The sequence below is a fragment of the Falco peregrinus genome, chromosome 1, assembly GCF_023634155.1.
Source record: "Falco peregrinus isolate bFalPer1 chromosome 1, bFalPer1.pri, whole genome shotgun sequence".
In the NCBI taxonomy this organism is placed as follows: Eukaryota; Metazoa; Chordata; class Aves; order Falconiformes; family Falconidae; genus Falco; species Falco peregrinus.
Genome location: NC_073721.1, coordinates 71,705,909 through 71,730,345, shown reverse-complemented (window position 1 = coordinate 71,730,345; position 24,437 = coordinate 71,705,909).

The following is a 24,437-nucleotide window of genomic DNA, read 5'->3' as shown; positions in this document are numbered from 1 at the left end:
CCAATACAAGAAGCTTAAAGCAAATATATTTTATCAGTTTATAACATGAGAAGTATCTTGCCCTCAGTGTATACTCGCAAGATCTGTACATGCAATTATTATTAGCAAGCACTCCACCTACTGGTTCAAATTATGCCAGGCAAGTAATCAAAAAAGTTCATGTTCTAATAAGAGCTTTACTGCCTAAAGGTACAGCCATTCTGGTCCCCAGCCCTGTAGGTATTTATACATCTTCTATGGAATCGGCCATGTATACATATGCCTTTAAACTGCTATTCAAATTCATTAGCAGAATTCACCTCATTTACTTCCAGAGATGACTATCCTAACTAATATTTCCCAACCTTAGCTGTGAATGTCAATTAAATGTATGGTAATAAAAAGCAAAAGGTACAAAACCCACAAGATATTTTTCTTTTGGTATTTCCTACATATGTGATCTCTTTAAATGAGTTTTTAGAGAAAGATTTTAAAACCCCATGAATAAAAATGTAGCCTGGCATAGTAAAAGTAAACACTGAAAAATATGTAAGTGCTGATTATAACCCTGATAAAGGCAATAGAGGAAAAATACTGTGATACGGTGGTGAGCTTTTTAGCAGAACTAGGATAAAATAAACCATTTATAGTTAATTTTTAGCAGAACAGGCTTCCTTTTTTGAGATATACACACAGGTACATACATGTATCAGCAAGCCATGTCTATTTATTTTTCACTACAACTTGTTATGCAATTATTTGTGTATAATCTACGTAATGGCTAGGTATTATTTCTCTGGGACATTTGCATATGTGGGGAGTGCACAACTGCTTCTATTCATGTATAGTTTAATACAGCGAACAATATGGACTCATAGATGAAAATCAGATGAAGTATGGATGCAGAAGCAAGAGCTGCACTAAAATAGCATTACTTTAAGAAACTGTGTTGCAAGAAAGTACGTTATTTTTCCAGATATAAATATACTGCAGTGTATATGTTTCTTAAATGGTCATTTGATTTTTGTTATCAAATTTCCATCAAGCACACTGCCAATAATGAGATGTCTTAAGCGTGTTCGTTTTCATTGATATGATAAGGTCTTCTGCTTTCAGCAACTTTATGTAGTGTTAACTGAAACAAACACTGATACAATATGGTACCATGTGATAGGAAAGTCATGCACCAAGGTCTGAAGATTGTCTTTCCTGCCCATTCCAGCGGCTGCTTTTCAATACTGCTTAGGAGCCGGACTTAATAGCACACATGTCAGTATCAACAAATGCAGTGGTGGATGGAGTCACTCGTTACAGGAAAGAATTTTAACACAGGGGGGGAAAAAAGTAGCCCACTAAAATAAACACAAAACAAAGAATGTGGAAACACAGCACAAATCTACCCAACAAAATTTACCTGACCCTTTAAAGCTCACCAAAACATGACAGAAGGTCCCCTTGATAGTCTGTATCATATATATGTTCTGAGACTGTGCTTGCCCATATGTTCAATAAAACTGTTGAATCTCAAAGTTATAATAATTTGCAACGAGGTGCCAGAACCAATTATTAAATATCATATGATCCAGCAGAGATGAAATAAAAATATACAGGGTCGATTTTACTGGCTCTGACTGTTATGAAGATTATAAAATACTTAGAATTGCAGTTTAACTTAAGGGGAGTCTTAAACACTTCCTTATGCTTAAATTTTGCTCACAGCAGAATATCAGAAGCCAAATGCAGATGGTACATTTTTCTAGGTACAAAGAGAAGATTGCCCTTATCGTTCTTGATTTGAATATCAATTTAGTAGAAAAAAAAAGATATGCTATTATGATATCTTTTAATAGCATAAACCTTTGTTCAAAAGAGCAAGTGACAGCCAAAAGTACAATTCAAGTGAGAAAAAAGGTACAGTGTGATTAGATCAGTGAATGATACCATCTCAGCCAAATAGCTGCCTATAGTGTGGAAAAAGAAGACACTTAGGACTAAGTGTAAACAGTCATTATTTATTTACCATGACATCTCTTAAACATGAATGAGTGAATGTTTTAAATACTAGTTCCCATCTTTTAGCCAAGGTCAACTGTTTCACACTGGTCTGTGCTTTTCCTCAAGTTGTAAAACCTAGAGGTTGGCCTGAGATGTATATATGATTTTTTAATTGTTATTAAACACCAGGGAGGAGTTTCACTGAAATGATTATTAATGAAGTTCCCCATAAAACCACAAAAATATGCTTTCAAATTAACTACAGACGATCTTCCTACTCCATGTGTCTAAAAATTAAATGTTGTATTATAGAGTAAGACAAAAAAGTGTTTTATTTCTAGCAGTGAACACAACCTTGATCTTAATGTATTGCGGCTGCAAGCGTTAAAATGGTGTTGCTGCAGGAAAAAAAAAGTATTTCTGCCCTCAGTTATTAGAGCATTGCAAGAATAGGACCATGTTTGTCTATGTATGTTTACAGCACCTGTCAGCCGATACACGAGAAACAAGAAGAGTAATGTAAACTGATCCCTGCCTTTTGCTGAATATTTAATGCAGTCTGCTGGAAAGAAAAGCACAAACATTCTACTTTTCCAAAGCCTGTCTTCCTTGCCCTCTTCTAATTTTCTCTGGGGAGGGATGGGTTTCGAACTTGGTCACTGCTAGTGTCCATTTGCTTCTGGATTTTTACTTTTCAGCCTTGGCTTTCTTCCTGTCTCCTGAAACTAAATTTACTTCATTTTAGCCACCTCACAGCAGACTTGTGTGTATATATTTTCAAGGAAATTTGATTGCCTCTATAGATTTTTAAATCAGCTTTCAGATCAAGTTCAGAAATTCGTAAACTGTTGTGTTGTTGCATCAGGCAGTAGTGGAACACAGACCTCAGATGCACATCACCCAGTACTATAAAGTGATCTTTAAATGAGACAACTAGGGCATAAGTAGATTAAAGTGGCCAATAATGGGAAAACAAGTGCCCATTCCAAGAGCAATTGTAAGAAATTTAAGCCTCAGGAAGTTGCATTATATATTTTATTAAATTGAGGGTATATTCACACTTATTGTGGCTTGAAATTTGAACCAGTATTTTCTGTCTTTGGTTACCTTACTTTAGGATTCCTTAATGGGCTGAAGATGTAATGCATAATATCATATGACTGCTTTAAGTTTGCAAGTTAGTTTCTCAAAAGTTGTAATTTAATTTAAATTGACAACTTTACAATAAACCACTGTTCTCTCATAGCAAACAGTATCTGACCTAAAATGCATGTAACAAGACCCTAAGATTCTAACAAAACCCCACTTTGTCATTTTAACTTTGTTTTCAGCAGAAAATATCTACTTCTGAGCAGCAGTACTGGTTAGCAGTATGTAAAACATTAGCTGTTGAAAAGATTTAAATCCTACTTATGTTCAGAGCCTGCTGTTTTTCCAATAATAAAAGAGAATGAAAAAAAGACTGAGCATCCCATTGATGCACAAAGAATGAATTTATACATAATCCAAGGGAGTCCTTTTTAAAAGGGTACCTTAAATGTTCCCTGTTTACACAGGAAAATAGAGAATCTGATCAGGGCCAGACAAGATAAACTGTGTCAGGGAAAATCACTTTTAAAATTACGTGTAGTGCACTATGTAAATTGTGAAACATCATAATTTCTAAGAGGCTAAAGATATGGTTAATCAAAGGAAATGAAAGAGGTGTTCCCTTTGCATATTGTGAATATTCAGTGAGTCATGGGTTGCTTTGCCAGACCAATGTCTCCATGAGTGTCATACATTCTCTGATGTAAGATTGATTCAGAAGCTGGACTGAGTCCAGTTGACTACCTGTGGACAAGTCACTGTAGCTAGTTCCAGATGGAAAATATAAAAATCATTTCCTGTGAGCACTGTTTTGTTTAACAGCTCCATGGTTCCACCTTCCTGAAGCTTAGAATATTCTCCTGGAAACCTCATAATTAATTTTTATGCAAAGAAGCTTCTACCAGTTTTGGGAGAAGAAGAGGCGAAACTGGTTTGATCCCACTTTTTGCCTGCTGTTATTTTAGTGTATTCTTATGGAAAGAACCTTTTATCTCCTTTATGCAACACTGTCCTGAGGTAATGTCTATATTGCTGAAAAACACTGTAATTGAAAAAAAAAGATATCTCTGACATTATGCTGCCAATTTCTAGGTGCTAGAGGTGAATACATATGTAGTTTCTTACAAATTTTAAAGACTACCACTTAAAGGGTGGGTTGACTTCTTTGAATGTCAGAAGTACTCTTTCCCACAGGATTAACATGAGCTTGTTTTTGCAAAAACAATATATTTGTGGTTTAATTTGGTTGTGCAGTTTCATAATAATTAGAAGAGCTATTGGATTGAAGAGTTGAAGAGATGAACATATAATTAAAACCATGAAAAGGGTAGCATAACACATTGTATACCAGTTTTATCTTGGGCTGAATCACAGAGTGATTCTCTTGCGAGTTTGGTATTTTTCAGAAGTTAATCCTCTATCAATGAAAAGGGTTAAAAATTCTTAATATGTAAAGAAGGGTTGAATATTACTAATTTTATATGCATTCCTATATCCATATGTATATTCAGACACACACACATGCGCGTATGCGTAATTTAATTTCTAAATCCTTTGGAGTTATTCTAAATGTTCATAAAAATACAAAAATTGTCTCTGGCCTGTTGTTTCTGTTAATAGCAACCAATATATAATGCCATATACAGCACTGGCTAAGAAAAAGGTAAAGGTGAAAAAAGTTTGGAAATCTTTTATACAGACTGATAGGGAGGTCTTTCTGATATTTATGTACATATTAACGTACATGATTTTTTTTCTGGTAATGGCATTTTTGTTCATCTTCTTAGTGAGTGTTCATAACTTACATTTCATTACACTGTAAACCATGGTGCGATTCTACTTTTAGTCATAATAAGACAGAAAATGTTATTCACAGGTGTTTTTGGCAGGGACGAGTGATTCACTGTATTGTGAAAAGGGAAGCTAAAGAGTGATGCACTGCTACGTAAGTTTAGGTTATTTAGATTTGGTGGCTGATTTTGGATGCTACCTCCCTGTACTCAACAAAGTCTCAGAAGGCATTCTTCTGTTTTCAGAAATCATTCCTCTGCCTTTTAGCTCTGTAGCAGCTCTTTGATGAAGACAACTTAATGTAACACCCTCCAACGACCAGAGCACGAAGGAAGTTGAGATGCTACATTGTTTCAGAAAATATGCACTTGATGCTTGGTTTCGGTAGAGGCAGAGAGCCAAAAAACTTGAATGAGGACTGATAACATAAAAAAACACCACGTGGTTGTTTTTCTTATTTCAGAAAATGTTTTTTGTTTGCCCCAAACTTTATATTATCTACTTTTCATCCTAGCTTAGATTTCAGTGAGGACCAGAATACTGTTATGCATCTCTAATGAAAGATATTGAAACTTACAAATAATTAGAGTAGGACTGATTCCATACCCAGAGGAGTCAATGGAATGACTGACTAATTCCTGTGGGTATTGGTTCATCCCTATATTGTGTTTTGACTCAGTTCTTAAGACTAATTCTTTACCCCTGTATTTTTTGCTATTAGTAATCAACAATAGTCAAATAAGCATAAAGTGCAAGTTTGGAACAAGTAAATGTGAACATAATATGCTAGAACTAAGTAAATACTAACAGCATTTTAACTTGTGAGAAGTATAAGGAAGGCACCTTGTGGGAAATGCACCTGAGGGAATGTGTTATGATTAAGATTTCTAGGCAATAGAAAATAAATCCTATATGCTGCAGATGATGGCTGCTTTTCCTGTTTGTTGTTTGAGGCAGACATGTCAGTCAAACTCAGCCTAAACTTTGTACATGATTGTTTTGCTTGAAGTTGGATCTAGTATCTACGAAAAAGCACATAATTTTTTTCCTTTCTGCTTGAAATCCTCCTTTCTGGAGTTTCTTCCTTACTCTAAATGCTAAGGCTGAGTCAAAATTTCATAGGGAAATGTCTGTCATCCCTCTGCCCAGCAGACTGAGTTGCTTCAGTTTCCTTGTTCCAGGCATTGAATTCTAAGTGTAAATGGGGAGAGAACAGCTCGGTTGGGACCTTTCTCCACCTGCAAGGGTAGATATTACCGTGAAATCACAAAATTCCTCTTTTGGGATGTCAGCTTCCTTATTAATGTTCCATTGAAGTTATGGTTTAGTCAATTACTTGGAAAATTCACAAAGCTCTCCGAAGCTTTTTTATAGTTAATGGAAGAAAGGGACTGTTTGCCATCTAATCTTCAGCTTTGTTCTGAGTCACCTGCTGAAGAACCTACAGAAATAAACCTCAAGAATGGTAGCTTTTGTAAATAGTCTTCTCATTTCTCTACACACGTTTGGGGTTATCTGCTTTAGTAGGTTTAGGCAAAAAGTAGGTTGTCCCCAAAAGAGGTACTGAACTCCAAATGGACAATCTGTGCCACTAACAGAACCACTGACAGTTTCCCAAAGCATTGGTTTCCTGTGGACCTGTAATCATCCCACAAAAAGCTTTTAAATTTACATCCCAGTTCAAGGTTTTTGGTTTAGAACCCGAGATTTGTCTTCTGCTGGATTATCTCCTTCATAGCTTCTATTACATTTTATATGTATCAACCACAGAGAAATTCTTGAAGATATGAAATGAAAAATTACACATCATGCTTTGAGTACTTTTCTCTCTAAGCAATCTGTTTCTTAACATAATGTGAGCGCACACAAATGGAGCCAAAGCCAGTCTGGTGTCCAGAATGAAATAGAAACCAAGACAGCATTCTGCAATACCAGCTACGGTCTCACAGGTGTGAAAGTGATCTGTCAAAATTGCCCTATGAATACTTGAAAAATGAATGGGGACAGTGAACCCAAAAGGACTCACAAGAGATGTGGAATCCTTCTTGACCTTAGGCTACAGTCTTGCCAGTCCCCTCTCCATAGACAATTAAAAGTGCAATTAACTCCTAGACTTTTGAAACCTCACAGGTTTCAGAATAGTAATATTTAGTTGTACTCTTCTGGAAGAAAACTTATAGTCACAGATTATGGAAAAAATTATATGCAGGTGGGCTGCCATAATTCAAGAATTTGACTTCATTTAGCACAGGAAGCTGAGGGTGTGAAAACATTAATGCTGACACACTATCCAGATGGCTAGTTTACCATGTGCAAGAAGACAGTACGGCAGTGATTATGCGGGAGCCAAAAATTACACGTGGAGATGGAACAAACTTCAAAAAGTCAGTCTCCTAAATGTGCCATTATACAAATTAATCTAAACTGATACATTCATTTATTGCCCTACTAAAATATTACTGATAGAATATTACAGACTGTTCTGAAAACCAGAATATTCTTTTATTGCTATTTTTATGATGCCTGAGATGCTCCATCACAACATTTTGGTACATCCATTCTTCATAGTGTTGTATGAGAGTCAGCCCATGCACTTGAAATACATTGATGCATATTACAATGAACATAGCAGGTGAAGTGAATATTAACACATTTAAAAAGGCTTTCTAAAGCACAGGAATTGTGTTACTTTGGGGCAAGAGAATCTTAAAGCAACTTACAGATTCCCCTACTCACCTGTTCAAACCTGATAAGAACTAACTGGGAGCAAAATGATCTTCTCTTTGGCCAGGAATTCTTTTCTTACTCAAATGAGTAGTTTGGTTCAGTTAGCTGTTTCAGAAACTTAGATTTTTTTTTTTTTATAGTTAATTTTGGCTATACTGATCAGTCATTGAACTGAAGCAAGTTAACTTTGAAAATATTTGCCAGAATTGTTCTTAGAAAATTCTGAAACTGGAGAAATTCTGAATTTCTAGAAGTCATTCCCTAGGATTAATGGTAGGAATGTGAATTGTTTTATTTTTATGCAAATGCCCTTTTTGAAAAAGGTGTTATTTTCTTTGATAGGGTACTGTGTTCTTGCAGCAGAAGTAGTAAAGAGTAAATCCCCACAACTGACATAACTGAAAGCAGTAGGTAGAGTGATCTACTATCTAGGAAGTCTGAACATTTGTCTTTACAATACAATCTTGAAAAATTAGGCTTTTCTCCTTTCTTCTCTCACTGTTTTGCTATTCATACAAACTAACGTATAAGTGTTTTGACTCAAAGATTTCCTTTTGCTGTGTGCTTTTATAACACTCAACCCAATGGGGCTCCAATCCCAATTTGAGGTTCCAGAAATAATCAGAGTAGAGAACAAAATATTTTTCCTATTTAAATATGTTTGAAAAACAAGGAAAACTCTCTTATCATTGAAAATAAAATAGATATTCTATCAGGATACAGCACAGCTTTTTCTGACACAGCTCAAAACATCTGAATTTGGAGTTAAAATTTAGTTATATGTGAAGTACAATTGCATCAGTAGCTTAACTGAAAGATACTGAGAGCAGATTTTGTGGAACAGGTTTCACTTTATGGGGAGACTGAAATGCGTAGTGTTGAATATGCACTGGATAGTTTGGTTTTTTTTTCAAAATACCGCCCCAAATTTATTAGAAAAGCCTATGGTGGTCCTGCAGATTTAAAAAAATTTTACAAAGTGTTTGTCCACCCAAAGCAAGAAGATTTACTTAAATAATTCCAAACCAAATGCTCATGCAGCAACCATAGCACTGAAACCCCTGTGGACGGGTCAATTTCCTTAGCTTGCTTCACGGCAGGTAGGTACTTGCAATCTTTTTTTTATGCTTTGAATGTTGCAACTGTGTATATACAATGGATGGTGCTATTTGGTATTGTTTTCCTTTCAGAATGTACTGTTCAATTTCTGTTTTTAAAAAAGAAATAACATGTTTTCTCAATGTTCTTCTATTAACATTCCTGTTTATTTATTTTTGTTTGTTTTATAACAGAGATAAGAGTAATATCACCCATTTTCAAGACTGAAATAAGGCAAACAGAATTTAGATTAGTTAATTTCTGGTGTTCTGCTGGCATTGCCTATCATGATGTCCAGTGGTGTTTCCTTGTTTCCATATATTTCTTCATTGGTTCCTACACCTTTGTTGTCCACTTAATTGCTAGAATATAAGCTTCTTGGGGTGGGGACCACCATTTTTTGTGTGTTGGTGCAGAAGTAAGTGTAGTGAGATTCTAGCACATGACATTTAGAATAGCATTTAGTAAAGGAATTGAAATTGCAAGAAATTGACGCCTTTTCAATCTCCTTGTTCTTGGAAATGGCTAAAACTGTTTTAGTTTAATTGTTTCAGAATTATCAGCCTAAATTAGACATTCAGCATGAAAAATTACAGCTTAAAACAGTTAGTCTGGCAAAGTTACAATTAACTGAAAGCAACCACATAAGGAAAAATGTCAAGCAACTCTGAAAATAGGTCTCATATGCCTCATCAATAATGGGACAACGCAAATGTTTAGACCAACTGTTTAGTAGTAAACAACTTTTAGATACATATTCTAAAGAAAACATTAAAATTGTAAAAAAAAAAACCAAAAAAAAAAAAAGCTGCTGTGTCTGCCTGAGATCCGTTTCTCAATTCTGGCAAAGGCATTTGCACGCACTAAATGAATGGCTTTTTGGAAGTTTCCTCAATAACTTTCCAAGGTGGTTCTATGGTGAAAGGAATGTTATTCACTGTTTTCTACACAAATGACAGTAGATATCGGCACACAACCTTTTGTCATTAAATTCTAGTAGGACCACTCAGAAAAATTCCTCTGATCTGTGAGTCAGAGCACATGGACCTAACCTGGTAGAGACCCGTAGAAGTGTCTGGTTTACCTTAGTGGTAACCAAAGGCGGTTGGCTGCTGACCATAAACAGGAGAGGGAGCTCCAGAGATGCAAGAGCTATTCATGATTCATTTGGTAATATAGACAATTCAGATATGTTTAATTTACATGAAGAAAATGCCACTAGAGGCTTTGAGTTAAATATCAGACACACGACAGACGTCTTGTCTTGGAGAGTTAGCTGATTCTGTTTTGTTTTCATGTGCTTTGTGAAGTCTTCCTGTAAACGACTTTTGCCATTCAGAGCTTGAGTGTTACCAGAGTCTAAAAAGCTACTCATTGCATTCCTGCATAGTTGCTGCATGCATTGAGTAACTGCCATTATCACTAGAGGCATAGTATTTATTGACACGTGTACCACACCAAAGTCCATGATGTTATTTTGCAATGGAAGAATAAAACAGCTACATTGTTCTAAATACCATATATGATAAATTGCTTGATGCTGACTTTTGTGGCCAGGAAGTGTTTCTTGCAGATCCTTAAACCTAAATGGTTTTCATAGTAATCATGATTGCTCCACACTGTTTTTTATTTCATATTCAGAGCTAAAGTGTATTTGCTAGTTTATAAAGCCGCCATATAGAACAGGAAGAAAATTAGACGAGCTACTACTTCTTTGCCACAGGAGTAGGTCATAGAGGAGTGGTATAATGGAAAAAGTTAAACTCCTCTCAGTCACTCATTCCCGTTAAGACATCTGCCTTCTCTTTGTTTTGGTGAAAGTTCTCGTTCTAAGCTAACCTGGTGACATCTTTGTTTTCTTTATTCTAACTTTTGGACATACTGTATTTTACAAATCATATTTTTGATTAATCATCAGTTTTGGAGGAACAAGTAGGAACAAGTTGCCTTCAGGGACCTCCTACATACTGCAAGAAATGATAACGAAGGAACATGTGCAAGTAAAAAAAAAAATAATAAAAAAACCCTGTGCCTTTTGTCAATGTAATATATTTCATATATTTGAATTTTTAGTAGAACTCACACTGGACTGCAGTCATCAATCTGTTCTGTGCACCATTCTAGTTTCACAGATCTAGTATCAAGGGCAGAGGAAAAGCAAAGTGTGATGAAGTTGAAATTTTAGTAAAAAAATCAATGGAGGTAGTCCTGAGGAATGGAGAGCTGTAGGATCAGAAAAGGCTGGTATTAAGTAGCTTTTTGGAACGATGTTCTAATTGGATCAACATTTACCTGTCCACCTTTCAAAGTCTAAGATTTCTTATGAAATATGGATTAGTTAATTCTCCTGAAAAGAGGATTGGGTGTAGCTTTTCTTTCCATGTTAGCTTTACACATAGAACTTGCTGAGAAATTTGTTGTGAGCTGGTTTAGATGTAATATTACAAAACATTTTAGCTTCATGGATACTTCTTTGTTTTACAAGATGTGAAGCTGAGCTTAAGGACAGTAGATATCAGACTCTTAACAGAATTCCTTACATAAAATCAAGTGTTATTTACAAATAGGTTACATTAAATCTATAGAGTAAATGGAGATAGCGTGCCTGTATCGAAAAACACTGTACATATGAAGATCTGTCATTATTCACTTCACTTTCTAAGTAGACGATTTTGCATGACTATTTAGGAAACTAAACTGAAATAGCCCTTTTGACCTCAGGAGTCTTACAAAGTTAAATATTTATGAAACATCAGAACATGATAGCGGCTATTATGGCTCCTCAATTTTGGCAATTAATTTTATTGACAGAACAATAAGGACTGCTTCTTTATCAGTGTGGCAACATCATAATTCACTTTCTATTTGTTTAAAAAAACCCAAACCAAGACACTGCATCTTGCTTAGATGATATGGGCAACCTCCATCCTGATAAAGCTCTACTAAAAAGCCATGTGAGGCCATGTATGTATTTCACCATATGTGAGATTGTCATGTCATAGTTCACGTTATGCTTTCTTTCTCAACACATTAAAGATAATCAATATATTTTTAAAAGCACACAATCATTCTCTAAATCAATCGAAAACTTTTTTCATGCCATTTAATTTTCTTAATTTAACTCTCTTTAACCGTTCTGTTATGTTTTGATTTTACTCAGCGCATTGAATGCTGTGTTTTGTTTTCAACAGATGTGACTTTGAGTGCACTGGAGAACGATTTATGCATTAGACTCAGAATTTTAAATGAACATGCCCTCTAATGATTTCCTCAGTCTAAGCAGACACTTAAAAAGTGACACTGAAACCAAGAAAAATTACTTAAAGGATCAGTTACATCTAAAATGATGAAATCAATAACAATATTTTCTCTGGGATTCTTTCTCTTCGATAAGCAAAATCTTTACTTAAGTTAAAAGCCACATTAAAATTTAATCACAATCTGTGTGCTTTAGCAATTGATAATTTCTGGACATCTGTCTTCTGTTTTGTTAAAGCCTTGTATTCCTTCTGGTTTTCTCTTGTCTTTTCATAGCAAGATTAGGTACATTTGAAATTTTCAGAAAAGTGAAATGGGTTTATAATTTAGGCTAGAAAATGGCATGGTCTATAATCCTTTGTTGTCTTTGTTTTTACACACCTATTTCCTAACCATAATATAAGAAAAAGCAAATCATAACCTCAAAATAATCATGTTGCAAGATAACAAAAATATTAGCTCTGATATGACAACCAACCAACAACATTTTTTTTCCCAAATTATATGTATTGATTCTGTTTATCCGTACTGAAAGCAAGGTTTATTACAGTCAGTTTATACAAGCTATTTTGTCTTTCTAAGTGTTTTTCTGCCACATCTTAGGTATTTTTAACAATAACTTGGGCTTAGAGTAGTTGTAAAAGCATAGGAATGGTATTAATTGCATTTATACATGTTTCTGAAAACTTCTGCCTTTGGAAGGATGAAAGCTAAAGTGTTAAGATGACACATTTCATAATTTAAGAGCAGATTTTATGGAAACAACTACAGCAATTGTTGCTGCCCCTTGCTTCCTCTCCACCTAATTCCTCAGAAGAGGAGAATAAAGAAAGATTATCTTTCACAGAACTTCCTCTGATTACAGCTCCATTCTCTGATCACCTAACATGTCTGCAGAGACTTGCAGTGATAATGTAGTATTTATTATAGGAGGACTATTTAGGAAAATCAATATGTTCAATGTAGGCTGTGCATTTAAGTCTTGAAGGCTGAAATAGCTGACATAGTGGTCATACTATAGTGTCTTGTGGTAAAACATTTTTCACTCTATTTCAGTGTGCCTGAATTAATCAATAAGGTTAACTACATTTGTTAGGATTAAGGTCAATAAAATTTGTGCTTGTTCAATATCAGAAGTAGTGTAAATGCTTGTATTTACTTTTGTCATACTTTGCATCAGCTGCTAATTAATTAAACTTCAGCTGAAATTAATAAATAAGTAATAATTAGATACACACATTAAAAAACATAATTGAAAATGAAGCAGATTGCTGTTTCTTGAAAATATAAGTATCCATATAATATGTCAATTAAGAAAAAAATGAAATATTCCAAATATGTCCACAATATGTCCAAATATGTCTGCAATATGTCCAAATGTATGCACAATATTACGAATTTCAGACTATTGCATATTTTAGCATATATAGTGTTTAGAATCTATACATTAAAGATGATTATTCTGATACTGTTGGAATTGTCTACACTGATTTTTTAATAGAAAATCAGTTGATTTTTTATTTTATTTTTGCACATTAAACATCTGGAGGATATATCGCAAGATTTTTTTTAAGCTATAATTTATAATAACACTTTCTACACTCTGGAGAAATTAAAATTATCAAAATTTTTGTTGTTATTCTGCTGCATTTTTTAAATACCTTAAAAATACCTCAGAAATTATTACTTTTCCATCATCATTTCACTTGCAACATGTTTTAAAATATATTCTCCTGTCTTATTTGTAGGAACTTGGAACATTTTCTCCTTTCCTTCATCTGTTGCTTTTGATGATATTTCTATTTTGTGTTTTGGAGAAGTGTTTTTTTTTGTCAACTGTCTTTTTTTATTAATAGACATCATACTTTTTCTACTACTCAATAGGAAACAGTGAAAGTCTTTTTTAGAACAGAATAGTTCATTGTAAATATTGTATATTTATTAGGCACTAGAAGAATGGGGAATATTGTTTCCTGAGGGATGATATCTCCCACAGTTTTATTTCAATCATGCATTCTTTGTAAGATCAGAACCTATGTAATCATGTCCTAACTACTCCCATTTAGGCTTACTGTTTAATTTTTTTTTCCTAATGCAAGCACTTTCTCTTTAAGTAAGTCTTATGTGTTTTATCGTTTTACTTTCCTCTTAATATCTATGAAGTTTGCTAATATTTACAAGATCTTTGGTTTTTTTACTCAATAAATCTATATCATACTATCAGTTTACATTTTCAAACATAAACACAAACATATATGCGAAATGATTCATGAATACAAATACTTTCCCTTCTTGTCTTTTTTAAAGAGTTAAAGAGACTAAATCTTTTCAAATGAATGCACTGTCTGCTTTTCTGAAAGCAAAAGCCAAATGAGTGGTTAAAAATATTGCAAGTTTGAAAATGCAAATGGTGTTATCCAAATATGCAGCCATATGTCCACAAGACACTCACTTTTTGGAAAATTTGTAAAGCTTTGAAGAAAAAATATATTTAGAGATTCATAGCTCTGCTCCCCCCCACCCCCTAAATGTAATTAGAAAACAACCACATTAAAATGAAATGTCAATAGTACTAGTAGTACTGACTTTATTGTACGTTACATATTTTTCTTATAGTAGCACAATTGCTATACTGAATCCAAACGCTTTAATATGCTATAAAATTCTATATAAAGAGAAGATACTTTTTCATAAACCATTTTGTTTTCTAACAGCTATTTTTTTCTAAACACCTGAGGAGCTAATAGCATCTCTTCAGGCTTAGACACTCACCAAACTAACATAAATTAGTTTGTGTAATTTATGCTGCGAAGTTTGTCTAACCTTTAAGCAACTTTGCTCTGCTGATCACAGCATCAGTAACAATAGGGGATATGAGGCCAAATCCAAGTGGTTAAACCCCTAACAGGAAAATATCAATTAATCTTTTTCAATGGAGTTGAAGTATGGGTAATCCTCTCATTAAATAGTTTGAACTTTTCTCCCAGTAAACAAAAGAGGGATAATGAGTGATGTGGTCTGACTTGTTTACATGGAGAATCTTCAAGAGGCTTAGGCTCAGCTTCTCAACACAGGGTTCTTCATAGTCACTTGTCACTAATTGCCCTTTTTAAAGACATTTGTGTCAGTTCAGAAATTCCAAAGAGAAAAAGTTTTCTGATTTTAAGAATGATAATGAAAAATGCCAATATTTTTATCTAGTACAAATTAATTTAATTGTTCGGAAAATTATTTTCCCAATTTGACGATTAATTATGTTTTATAACTTTGTGGTAATCTTACAAAGCACTGTGTTACATTTCAGTGATGGCTTAAATATTTTAGGTAAACGCAGGTCTTGAAGAAATCCTTCAGGGTAGTTCATTTTGATTTGAAAGATCAACAGGAAAAAAAAGATATTTTCTGGTTTAATTCTTTTACACAAACCCACTGGATTTTCAGAAGTATGAATTTAATTTACAATATCTTTTGTGCTTGCTTGCTTCCCAAACCCAGGCTCAGAGGTTTGGGTTTTGATTTAGCTTTGCCTAAGAATTCAGTTAGAATCAGCCAAGCGCATTTAGTTCTCTAATGCCCTTTCATTGTTCCTCCCAAGACACATTCTCCATCAGCAAGCTCAGTTATCTTGGAACAAGATGAAGTGTTTCAGTATGCAGATGTAAGAACCAATTCAGAAGCAGTAAGGTTAAGAAATTTCAGTAGGGCTTTGCTGTGATAATTCAGAACATCAGAGCCAGGGACCAACCATACCAGACACAGAACATAAATGCAACTTTATAATCATTTCCTCTTGAAGTGCTTCTGATACTGTTAAGAAAAAAGTTATGGTACAAGATGCCAGGGATACTAAACCTTTTACAAAACAAAGAGCTTCCATTTCATCTAATATTTCTAATTTCTGCTTTCAAAAAAATAAGACAAGCAAATAAATACACTCTGGCCAATATTTTTTCATTAGATGGAGAACAAAACTTTTAGTATAGCATACAAGAAATGATACATAATTTTATCTGCAATGAGTATTGCTATGATAAAGGGGAAGTTTGATTCCAAGGAAGTTTCTCATTTCTTGCCATTTTAATATACAGAGAATCTGGAGGCCAGCATATTTTGGATGTTTCATTTAACAATACTGTGCTAATGAAAATTAAATCATTTGGGGGGGAGCTCATGTCGTGTTTTCACAGAAGAATGCAGTGGGTGAATTCATCAAGAGTCCCATCTCCCTGTACTGTAAACCAAATCCTGAATTTGCCTGCTTAGATCAGGAAATTGTTTGTTTCGTTTCCATCTGTTATCTGTACTTGATGAGGGTTTTTGCTGGGGCAATGTTTCTCCAAATACATCTGAGTGTCTCTGACAAGTCATCAAAATCCTGCACATAAAGCAAACTATGTGTAAGTATAAATAGAGAGAAAAAAAAAGGAGCAAAGGGAAATACAGAAAATATATTCTTTTAAAATATTTGTTACCTCTCAGGGAGATGCAGGAAGGGATTTTTGAGGAACAGTTCTGGGGACCAAGCAATTCTAACAGCTCTCTGGAGACAGCTCTCCTCAAGTCTTTTCAAAGTTGTATTGGAGCAGTTACTCTTGCAGCTGAGGTTTGACCAATTCTTCTGAACTTATCCAGCAAAGTTTATTGTACTGCATTAATAAGTCAAAAGATCTGAACCTTATATGAATTCTAGCTTTTAAAATTTCTTCTTTAGTAATGAACCAAAGCTCAGCAGTGTATCCTCCACTGTCCAGAAAAACTGAAACATTTGTCTAGAGAACATAATTTCCTTGATCAGTGTTCTTACAGATAGAGAAGAATAAACTTATCAGGCATTTAAGTTAAAAAAAAAAATAATATATAAATATATAAAATGCTGTGTTTTATAAAAAAAGGTCACAATTTTCTGTTACATGACATTTGGATGATCAACTTGTCATCTAAAACAGGCTTCAGCTTCTTTTGTCTCTTCCATCTCACCACAAAATTTGTCCTGAATTGTCTTTGAATTTTGCAAGACAAAATATAAATTTCCCTGTTACTGCAACTGTAGCAGCCCTGATGGAAAAGCTTCTTCTCTCCTTTTTCTTCTTCTTCTTCTTCTTTCTTCTTTCTTCTTCTTTCTTCTTCTTCTTCTTCCATACAACTCAATCACAATACATTATGGTATTTGGCCTGCATTTGAGTGCAATTTAATTAATTTGAATGATTAACAGAAGAGTGTACATTTTCAGAGAACAGTCCTTATATTAAGAACAAGGTATTAAGAACTTACGCTTTGACATAAGAATGCAGAACTTGTGCATTTTGTGAAGACTTTTTATGTGTGATGTAGATATGTATATGTTTAAACGTAGGCAGGAATATTTGAATTGGTTTTAATAAACACCAAATAAAGATACCTTCGTTATTTAAGTAAAAGTTGGGCATCTCCCCCAATGCCTTGTCTTCCATCAGCTCTTGAGCTGCTAGTGTAACTTGAAGTTCTCTTACAAACAGAAACTATATATTCTGTCCTCTTAATACAGTTTTGTTCATTTTCTGTTAGCTGGAATCACTGATACCTGTACTCAGAGAAAAAAAAAAGTAAAAGAAATTGTATCAGATTCAAGAATTACTTTAGTAATAATTGATCTCATGGTTATGGGAGTCACAGTCTCTGAGGTCATTTTTTGCCTAGCTGGCTAGCTGGGCATTTAGCCTGGAATTTATCTACATAGAATCCTCTATAGAAATGAAGAAGTAAATACTTACATCATAATGCAGTATCTGATATTTAATAAAAGTCTGAAAATCTTTAAGGGCAGAGCCACACTGAATTTACTACTGCTTGCTAAGTGGCTATGTGTGTTCCAGCTATGATTATAGTGCCTGTTGATGTGTATATTCAGTGAAAGAAGTTTAAGTTGAATTACCTCACAACTGAAATGAATTAAGATTGCACAGATGGTGTTTTCTTACATGTATCAACTGATGTGCATTAACTCGTTAAGCTACGGAAACTTAGTTTCTGAGAAGTCTGAGACCCAAAACTCTGGAAAATGGAAATAGTAGCAAATATTTTTGTGATGGTTACATAGCTGTTGCATACTCAGACTTTTTTCAGTCCTCGATTAATGCTGATAAAGACTTAGTGGGATTTTAAAATTAGACATGATCTTTGCCTGCTTGGTGTTTGACTTGACAACAGAATAACATCTACCCTGCGCTTTGGAACATCTGAGTAGTCATCTAGCTACATAGTTGCCTTGCATCCTTGAAAAGAATTTCTATATTTGAGCAGACATAGCTCTTAATTTTCAGTATGATTTCAGTTCTAAGTTACTTCAGAACTTTCCAAAATATGTCATCTCAGTTGCAGGACATGTTCTTAATGAAATTTCTTACCATAATGGCTCTGCTAGTGCTTTATTGTCAAAATCTAAAATCAGTATTAGAAGAGTTTCATTTGCCTTTTGACTGAAAAAAACTGATTGTTGCCTAAATAAAAGGATATGGCCCACTCTGAGTTCTCATAACAACTGCAATTTATTTTATTTACATAAATAAACGTTGAAGTGAATCCTTCTTCTGGAAACTACTCTTCTTTACCTCAGTTTAAAGGAACACACACAATGAGAGTAAATTTGTACATTAAAGCTGTGCTGATGTGAGAGATGCACAGATGCAAAAAGCTGAAGTCCCTCAGCTGCTCGCCAGTACCATTTGTTATGCCTTTTCCATCAGCTCTGACACTTGTGAATCTTGCATTGAACCAAATCTACTCTCTGGTCTGGCAGAAAACTTTTACGCTTGTTTTGTTGGGTTTGTTTTCTGCCAGGCTGATGAATTGAATCAGCTCAAAGCAGAGCTTGTAAAATGCAAGGTCCAGCAAAACAGAGAAGAAAGAAGCAGAAGTGAAGGCCAGTTTCCCTCTTTTGGCAGCTCTAATGTGTAATTTCACCCTGAATTAACATAAAGGCATTTATATTTCGCAGTAATACGATAGTATGAAAACCTAAATAGGAAAAAAGTTTCTCTCTTTTATTATTATTATCTTCTTTCTCTTTTATTACATTACATGAAAAAGGAATGTATTTCAACCCTAGAGAAAGGGAAATCTTTGCATGAAGTCACTTAGAGGATAAGTTTCTTGAGAAATGTTATTCCTAGCAGAAGACAGTGTCCAGTTTTCTGAAAGGATAACCGAACTTTTCTTTCACAACTATGATGAATCATTTACTGTTTCTCTTGTAAAATAAGGTCAACAACCGTGAATATACATCAAAGTTATACTAGACAAATGCACTAAATACAAAATGCATAGGATACTCAAGTGGGAAGTGCAAGTCAGTGAGAGAATAATGAATGGTATTTGGAGTGACACAGAACTGGGTTGTAACAGTGGGAAGGGAGGTAGTGAAGGCAGACATTTTCATGGTGCAGTGCTATAGGCACTTCTGATCGGTGGCCCATTCTCATTTATCATTATTCTGAGAAAATGTATAATCTCATTGAATACCGTAAGCATGAAAGGAAGTGTATTGTTTAGATAAACACATAATTGTAAAATTTCTTCTACTATGAACTGAAATATTGGAATTTCATGCCAATTTTACCTTGTAAAATCTTATAGATGTTTATGGATACTGTGAAACCAGACTAGGAAGGGGAGTGAGGTATTTCTGGTTGTTCTGGCTGTTGGAAAGATTCATAGTTCCCACTTTGTGAAGGATTGGAAAGAGATCTTGAGCTGCTATTATGGGAAAGGATCTTTTCGAAATATTCTTTGTGACCCTAAATATAGTGTATGTTTGAAGACAGTGTTCAAAGAATGGATGTCAGTGGCTCTGAACTGAAACTGTGCAGGACAGTGGGTTATGAAGCCTGTGGGATCAGACTGGGAATCAAGAGAATGGAGGTTTGTTCTGAGTTCTTTCTTCCTGGGATTCACACCTGAGAATAAAGTTTTAGTAGTCTGGTCCTCCTGCAAACAAAATGCTACATCATATGAATCATTTGGATAACAAAGAAGTCTGATTACTGCTCTAATTCATAAAACCCATTACCTTGTAACCCATGATCCAAAGTAGGAGCAGCACATGCCAACCCATAGTAAGAAGAAGGTATTCTTTATCATCTTCAGCACTAAGGAAGTAAAAATTATCGTAAAACATCTTGGTTCAAGATATTAATACCCATTTTCATATGGATATGATACCCACTTGTTATATAGGGCAGATTGGTACAAGAAACAGAGATGTAACTTGTAGTAATGATTTAAAGTGATTTAGGGTTCTTCATAATCCAATGCTGAGAACTTATTTGAAAAATTACAGTGGGAGCTAAGGCAGAGGACAAAGATAAACCTTTCATCTTGTAACAAAAGGTGAGTTTCATCTTCCATCAGGTATCCTAGTATGTCCCAGCTCCAGTCAGCCTATGCTTCAGACTTAAAACAGTAGAAAATGGGATGGTGAGGAGTATTCAATGTAATGTAGTCAGTGAAAGCATTTCATTGTGAAGTATTGTTGGGATGTACATAGGCAACTTTGTTGGCTTTTCTAGTTCCTAGAACCCTCTTCCTTTGCATCCTCTTCTTCATTTATTAGAAGGAAGAAAAAACAGCTATATTTGAACTTCTTAACAATCGAGAAATGTAGATCTTGTATGTTTGCAGTGTTTACCTATTACATATGAGTTGTTATAATCACACTCACCTAAATATGTACTAACCTAATATATTAATAATCTTTGGGGGTTGCACTTTCACCCACCCCTTTATAGACTTTCTTCCTGTGTACTAAGCCATTGAACTGATTCTTATGAAAATCTAACTACAGTATCTGGAGATATAGATGTATTTAAAAATAGGGACCTTTCGGAAATACTCAATAAATATTTATCTTAATTATGCTTGACTTTAGGGCAATGCAAAATATAGATGCTGCATTCACATTGAATGTATTTATGAATTCCTAGAAAATCATTAAAGTTCCATATTCCTGATAAGCTGAATTTTGTCTTAGAAAGGAATATAAGTACACCCCAGAATTGTCATCCTTTTTTTTTTTTTTTAATTGAACCCCCAGTGTGTTTTGCCCATCACAGGTTATGAAAGCTGTGCCAAATTTTAAATTTTCAGCAATTCTTCATACCTACCAATCTCCATATCCACAGGATTTTGTCAGGATCATTTCAATGATCCATAGACCCTTTTTCTCTATTAATTGCTGCAGAGTGGTCATGCCTATGAGGTTTTTAGCTTGCCAGATTTTCCAGATCTTCTTTGGCCTCGAAACTATTGGTGTAGGAAGTGTTAGTCAAATGAGATAGGAATTTACCTCCTTTTAAGAAGCTTTTTCTGGCTCAGTGATTACTAAGTTCCCTTTTTTCTTATGATGGACAAAGTTCAGTTTCATCTAAAATTATCAGCAAGGGACCACACAGATTAAAGATGATTTCAAGGAATTATAGGATGGCTTTCTATAATTCTGAATTAATTTCTATGTGAACAAAGCCTCAGGTAAGCCTTGTTTATGACAACCAAATGAACTCAATCCTGGAATGTTCATTCCACCCTAGCAATTAGAGCTGCTGATTAACACCTCACATTCACAGCACTTGCATAAACATAAACCTAAGCAACAGCAACAGAAAGTGTCATTAGGACAATCTTAAAAACAAGAAACCTGTCACCTGCTGCTGACACCAAAGTTTGTTGATTGAGCTGAAATATGTTGCTGGCATCTAACACTGCAAAGTAAGAGGCAGGGATCTTTGCCTCCCTGCAGCAGAGGTGGAGTTATAAGCCACTGATGGACCAGGGATGAACAGTGAACGGGATTCCAAATTTGGCCCGGTTTTACCTTACATACCCTCTGTACTTTGCACATCTTCACTTTGAAGTAATGAAGTGTGAAAGGGTGACATTTTGTGAACTGCCTTTGCCATTACTATTGAAAGCTCTCGCTAGGGAAATAGGCAGAAAATTATATATCTTGCCTTGTGCTTCATTATCTTTTCTCTTACTATGAGCTGGCCCTGGGCGGAAGTGGGAGTGCTGTAAAATCAGATCCTTGACTGTGTCCTCCTCAAGGCAGTAACAGAGAAGAGACAGCCACGTGTGTTGATGAACAGTGGATGTTTCAGAAACTATAAAGTGGATGGAGGATAGGGAAAAAGATAAATCATTAAATCTGTTTGGGCTTTCTTGGGTAAAGATATCCCAGGGCTTTCAAGGAGAGAGTTTATGCAACTAAAATCTTCCTTTGGAGATTAAAAAAAGGCTTTTGGTGTATTTGGCTGGGTCAGGCAAGGCACAGGGCTTGAATAGGAAACCTAAAATTGATGATATTAAGATGATTAAAAGACTATCTCACAATTGTCCTATCCTGGATAGGTTTCTGAGATCTAAGTTATCTACGTAAAATGAAAGAGAAGAAAAAAAAAAAAGCGTGGGAACTGACAGATGTTTGGTCAATTGTCCAAAGTTCAATGATATTCTCAACGATACCCAAGTTGAGAATGTTTTTATCAGAAGCATCGAAACGTGGCTTAAGGTAAGAAAAATGTGTGTAGCTGGATCTGAGAAATTAGATGAGCACACTTTCATCCCTGTGCCTGATCCCAACACAGACTGGCAGGTTGTGTAGATAAGTGATACCAGCCATTTTCAATATATTCAGAGACAAGTTAGGGTACATAACTCATCGCAATTTAACATAAGTAGAGTGGAAGAGGATGGATAGGATAAGATTAAAAAGAGGAAGAGAATTGATTGATTTTTCTCCGTGTTTCTCAAATTCACTTCTAAGACCTTCTTAGGCTTTGTTTCATTTATTTTTTCATATTTTCATAGGAGAATGACTCATATTTAAAGTTGCATTTTTACTTCTGCTTGTTTAAGAACCTTGCAAATACCTTAAGATAGAAGTAACTATGGGTTACCATGTCAGCTGCCCAGTGCCAGAAATCCAGCTAATTGGAGTGGGAATCTCACCGGTAGAGGGCAGGACCTATTTACTATTCCTAGTTTTCTTGTATTTGTAATTTTTGAGTTAAAATATAGTGCAAATGAGAGCTGAATTTCATTTGTGAAATATAAGGATAGAACAACAAATAGGTTGTGCATATAGTTAACTCTGATTATTGTCCACAATATAGCCACAGTAATGAAAAATCACAATAAAATCTATGTTTTAATTTCAATTCAAGATTATTCATGTCCTAATTAAAAGCAAGACTCTTTGGGTTGTTTTTTTTTTGGTGATCAGAAATGAGGTCACTGCTGAAGTAGCATGTATAAGTTTTTTTTTCTGTTCAAGGATTTCAAAGTACATTGCAAAAAATGAGGACTTACTATGATCCTGTGACATATTTATTATTATACCCACCTTGAAAGTACTTAAGTAAAAAGAAAAAAATATTTACTCAAGGGCAGACAACAAATTGGTGATAGAGATGAAAACAGGAGTCAGGAGTTCCAGTGGTTAATCTTACAAACACCAAGTTAGTATCCTTTCCAAATTTTAAATACATTGTTTGAAGGATGTTTTTAAGGTGTACAGTCTTCAATGACACCTTTTAACATTGTTTTAGGGGTTGATATAAGAATGTTAACCATTTCACTGCTTATTTTTAAAAAGTCTCTTGTATTATTACTTGTTTGAAAACCTAAACTTAAAATCTTTCATTGGATTTACTATCTCAGTACCAATCTAGTAGCTAAAAGAACTCCAGTCAACAATGGCAGTTGCATTATAATATGAGAAATATTATGGAAACAGGTGTGTTAGAGAAGGAAAGCATAGAACTGCGAGAACCTCCAAGAGGACAGAATGTTATGTAAAATAATACTGTTAAATATACGTAAGATTTACTCTTTAGCGTATGCTGTTTACATATAATGACTAATAAACATATTTCACTAAAAATTAATATGTCCCTGTGGTGTAATTACATAAAACAGATGTGTATTCAATCTAGCAGAAAAAAAAAGAAAAGAATGAAACAAAGGAGGAAAAAAAAATCACAGAACTTAGCACAAACTAGCTCTGTTTCTTATTTGTAAGATATAATTTTGTTTTACAAGCATCTTGAATGTTACCAGATAAATTTTATTTCTTCAAGTACATGTGCTTTTGCAAAACGAAGTGCATTTTGATGGAGCTTCTGACGGGGGGAAAAACTGAAGGTATTTCTTACACCAGAGCCTCTTCCAAACCATATCTGAAATAGTAATGAACATGTTGCTCCAATAATATTGACTCAATCAGATCATATGGTGAAACATTTCCAGACATATTGATAAATTCATTGATTCTTCCCATTCTTTTGGTCACTGGACTATAGAAAAGGGATCACTAGCCATTTGACCTTCATTGTGTATTAAATAAACACCAGATGGTAAGGATTCGTTCACTAAATCTATTCTTTCTTCTTCATAGTCATGTTCACACTGTTGCTTCCCACTGAGTCTTTATCTTTGTTTGTCATGGTGCCAAAGCTGCCTCTATAGCACC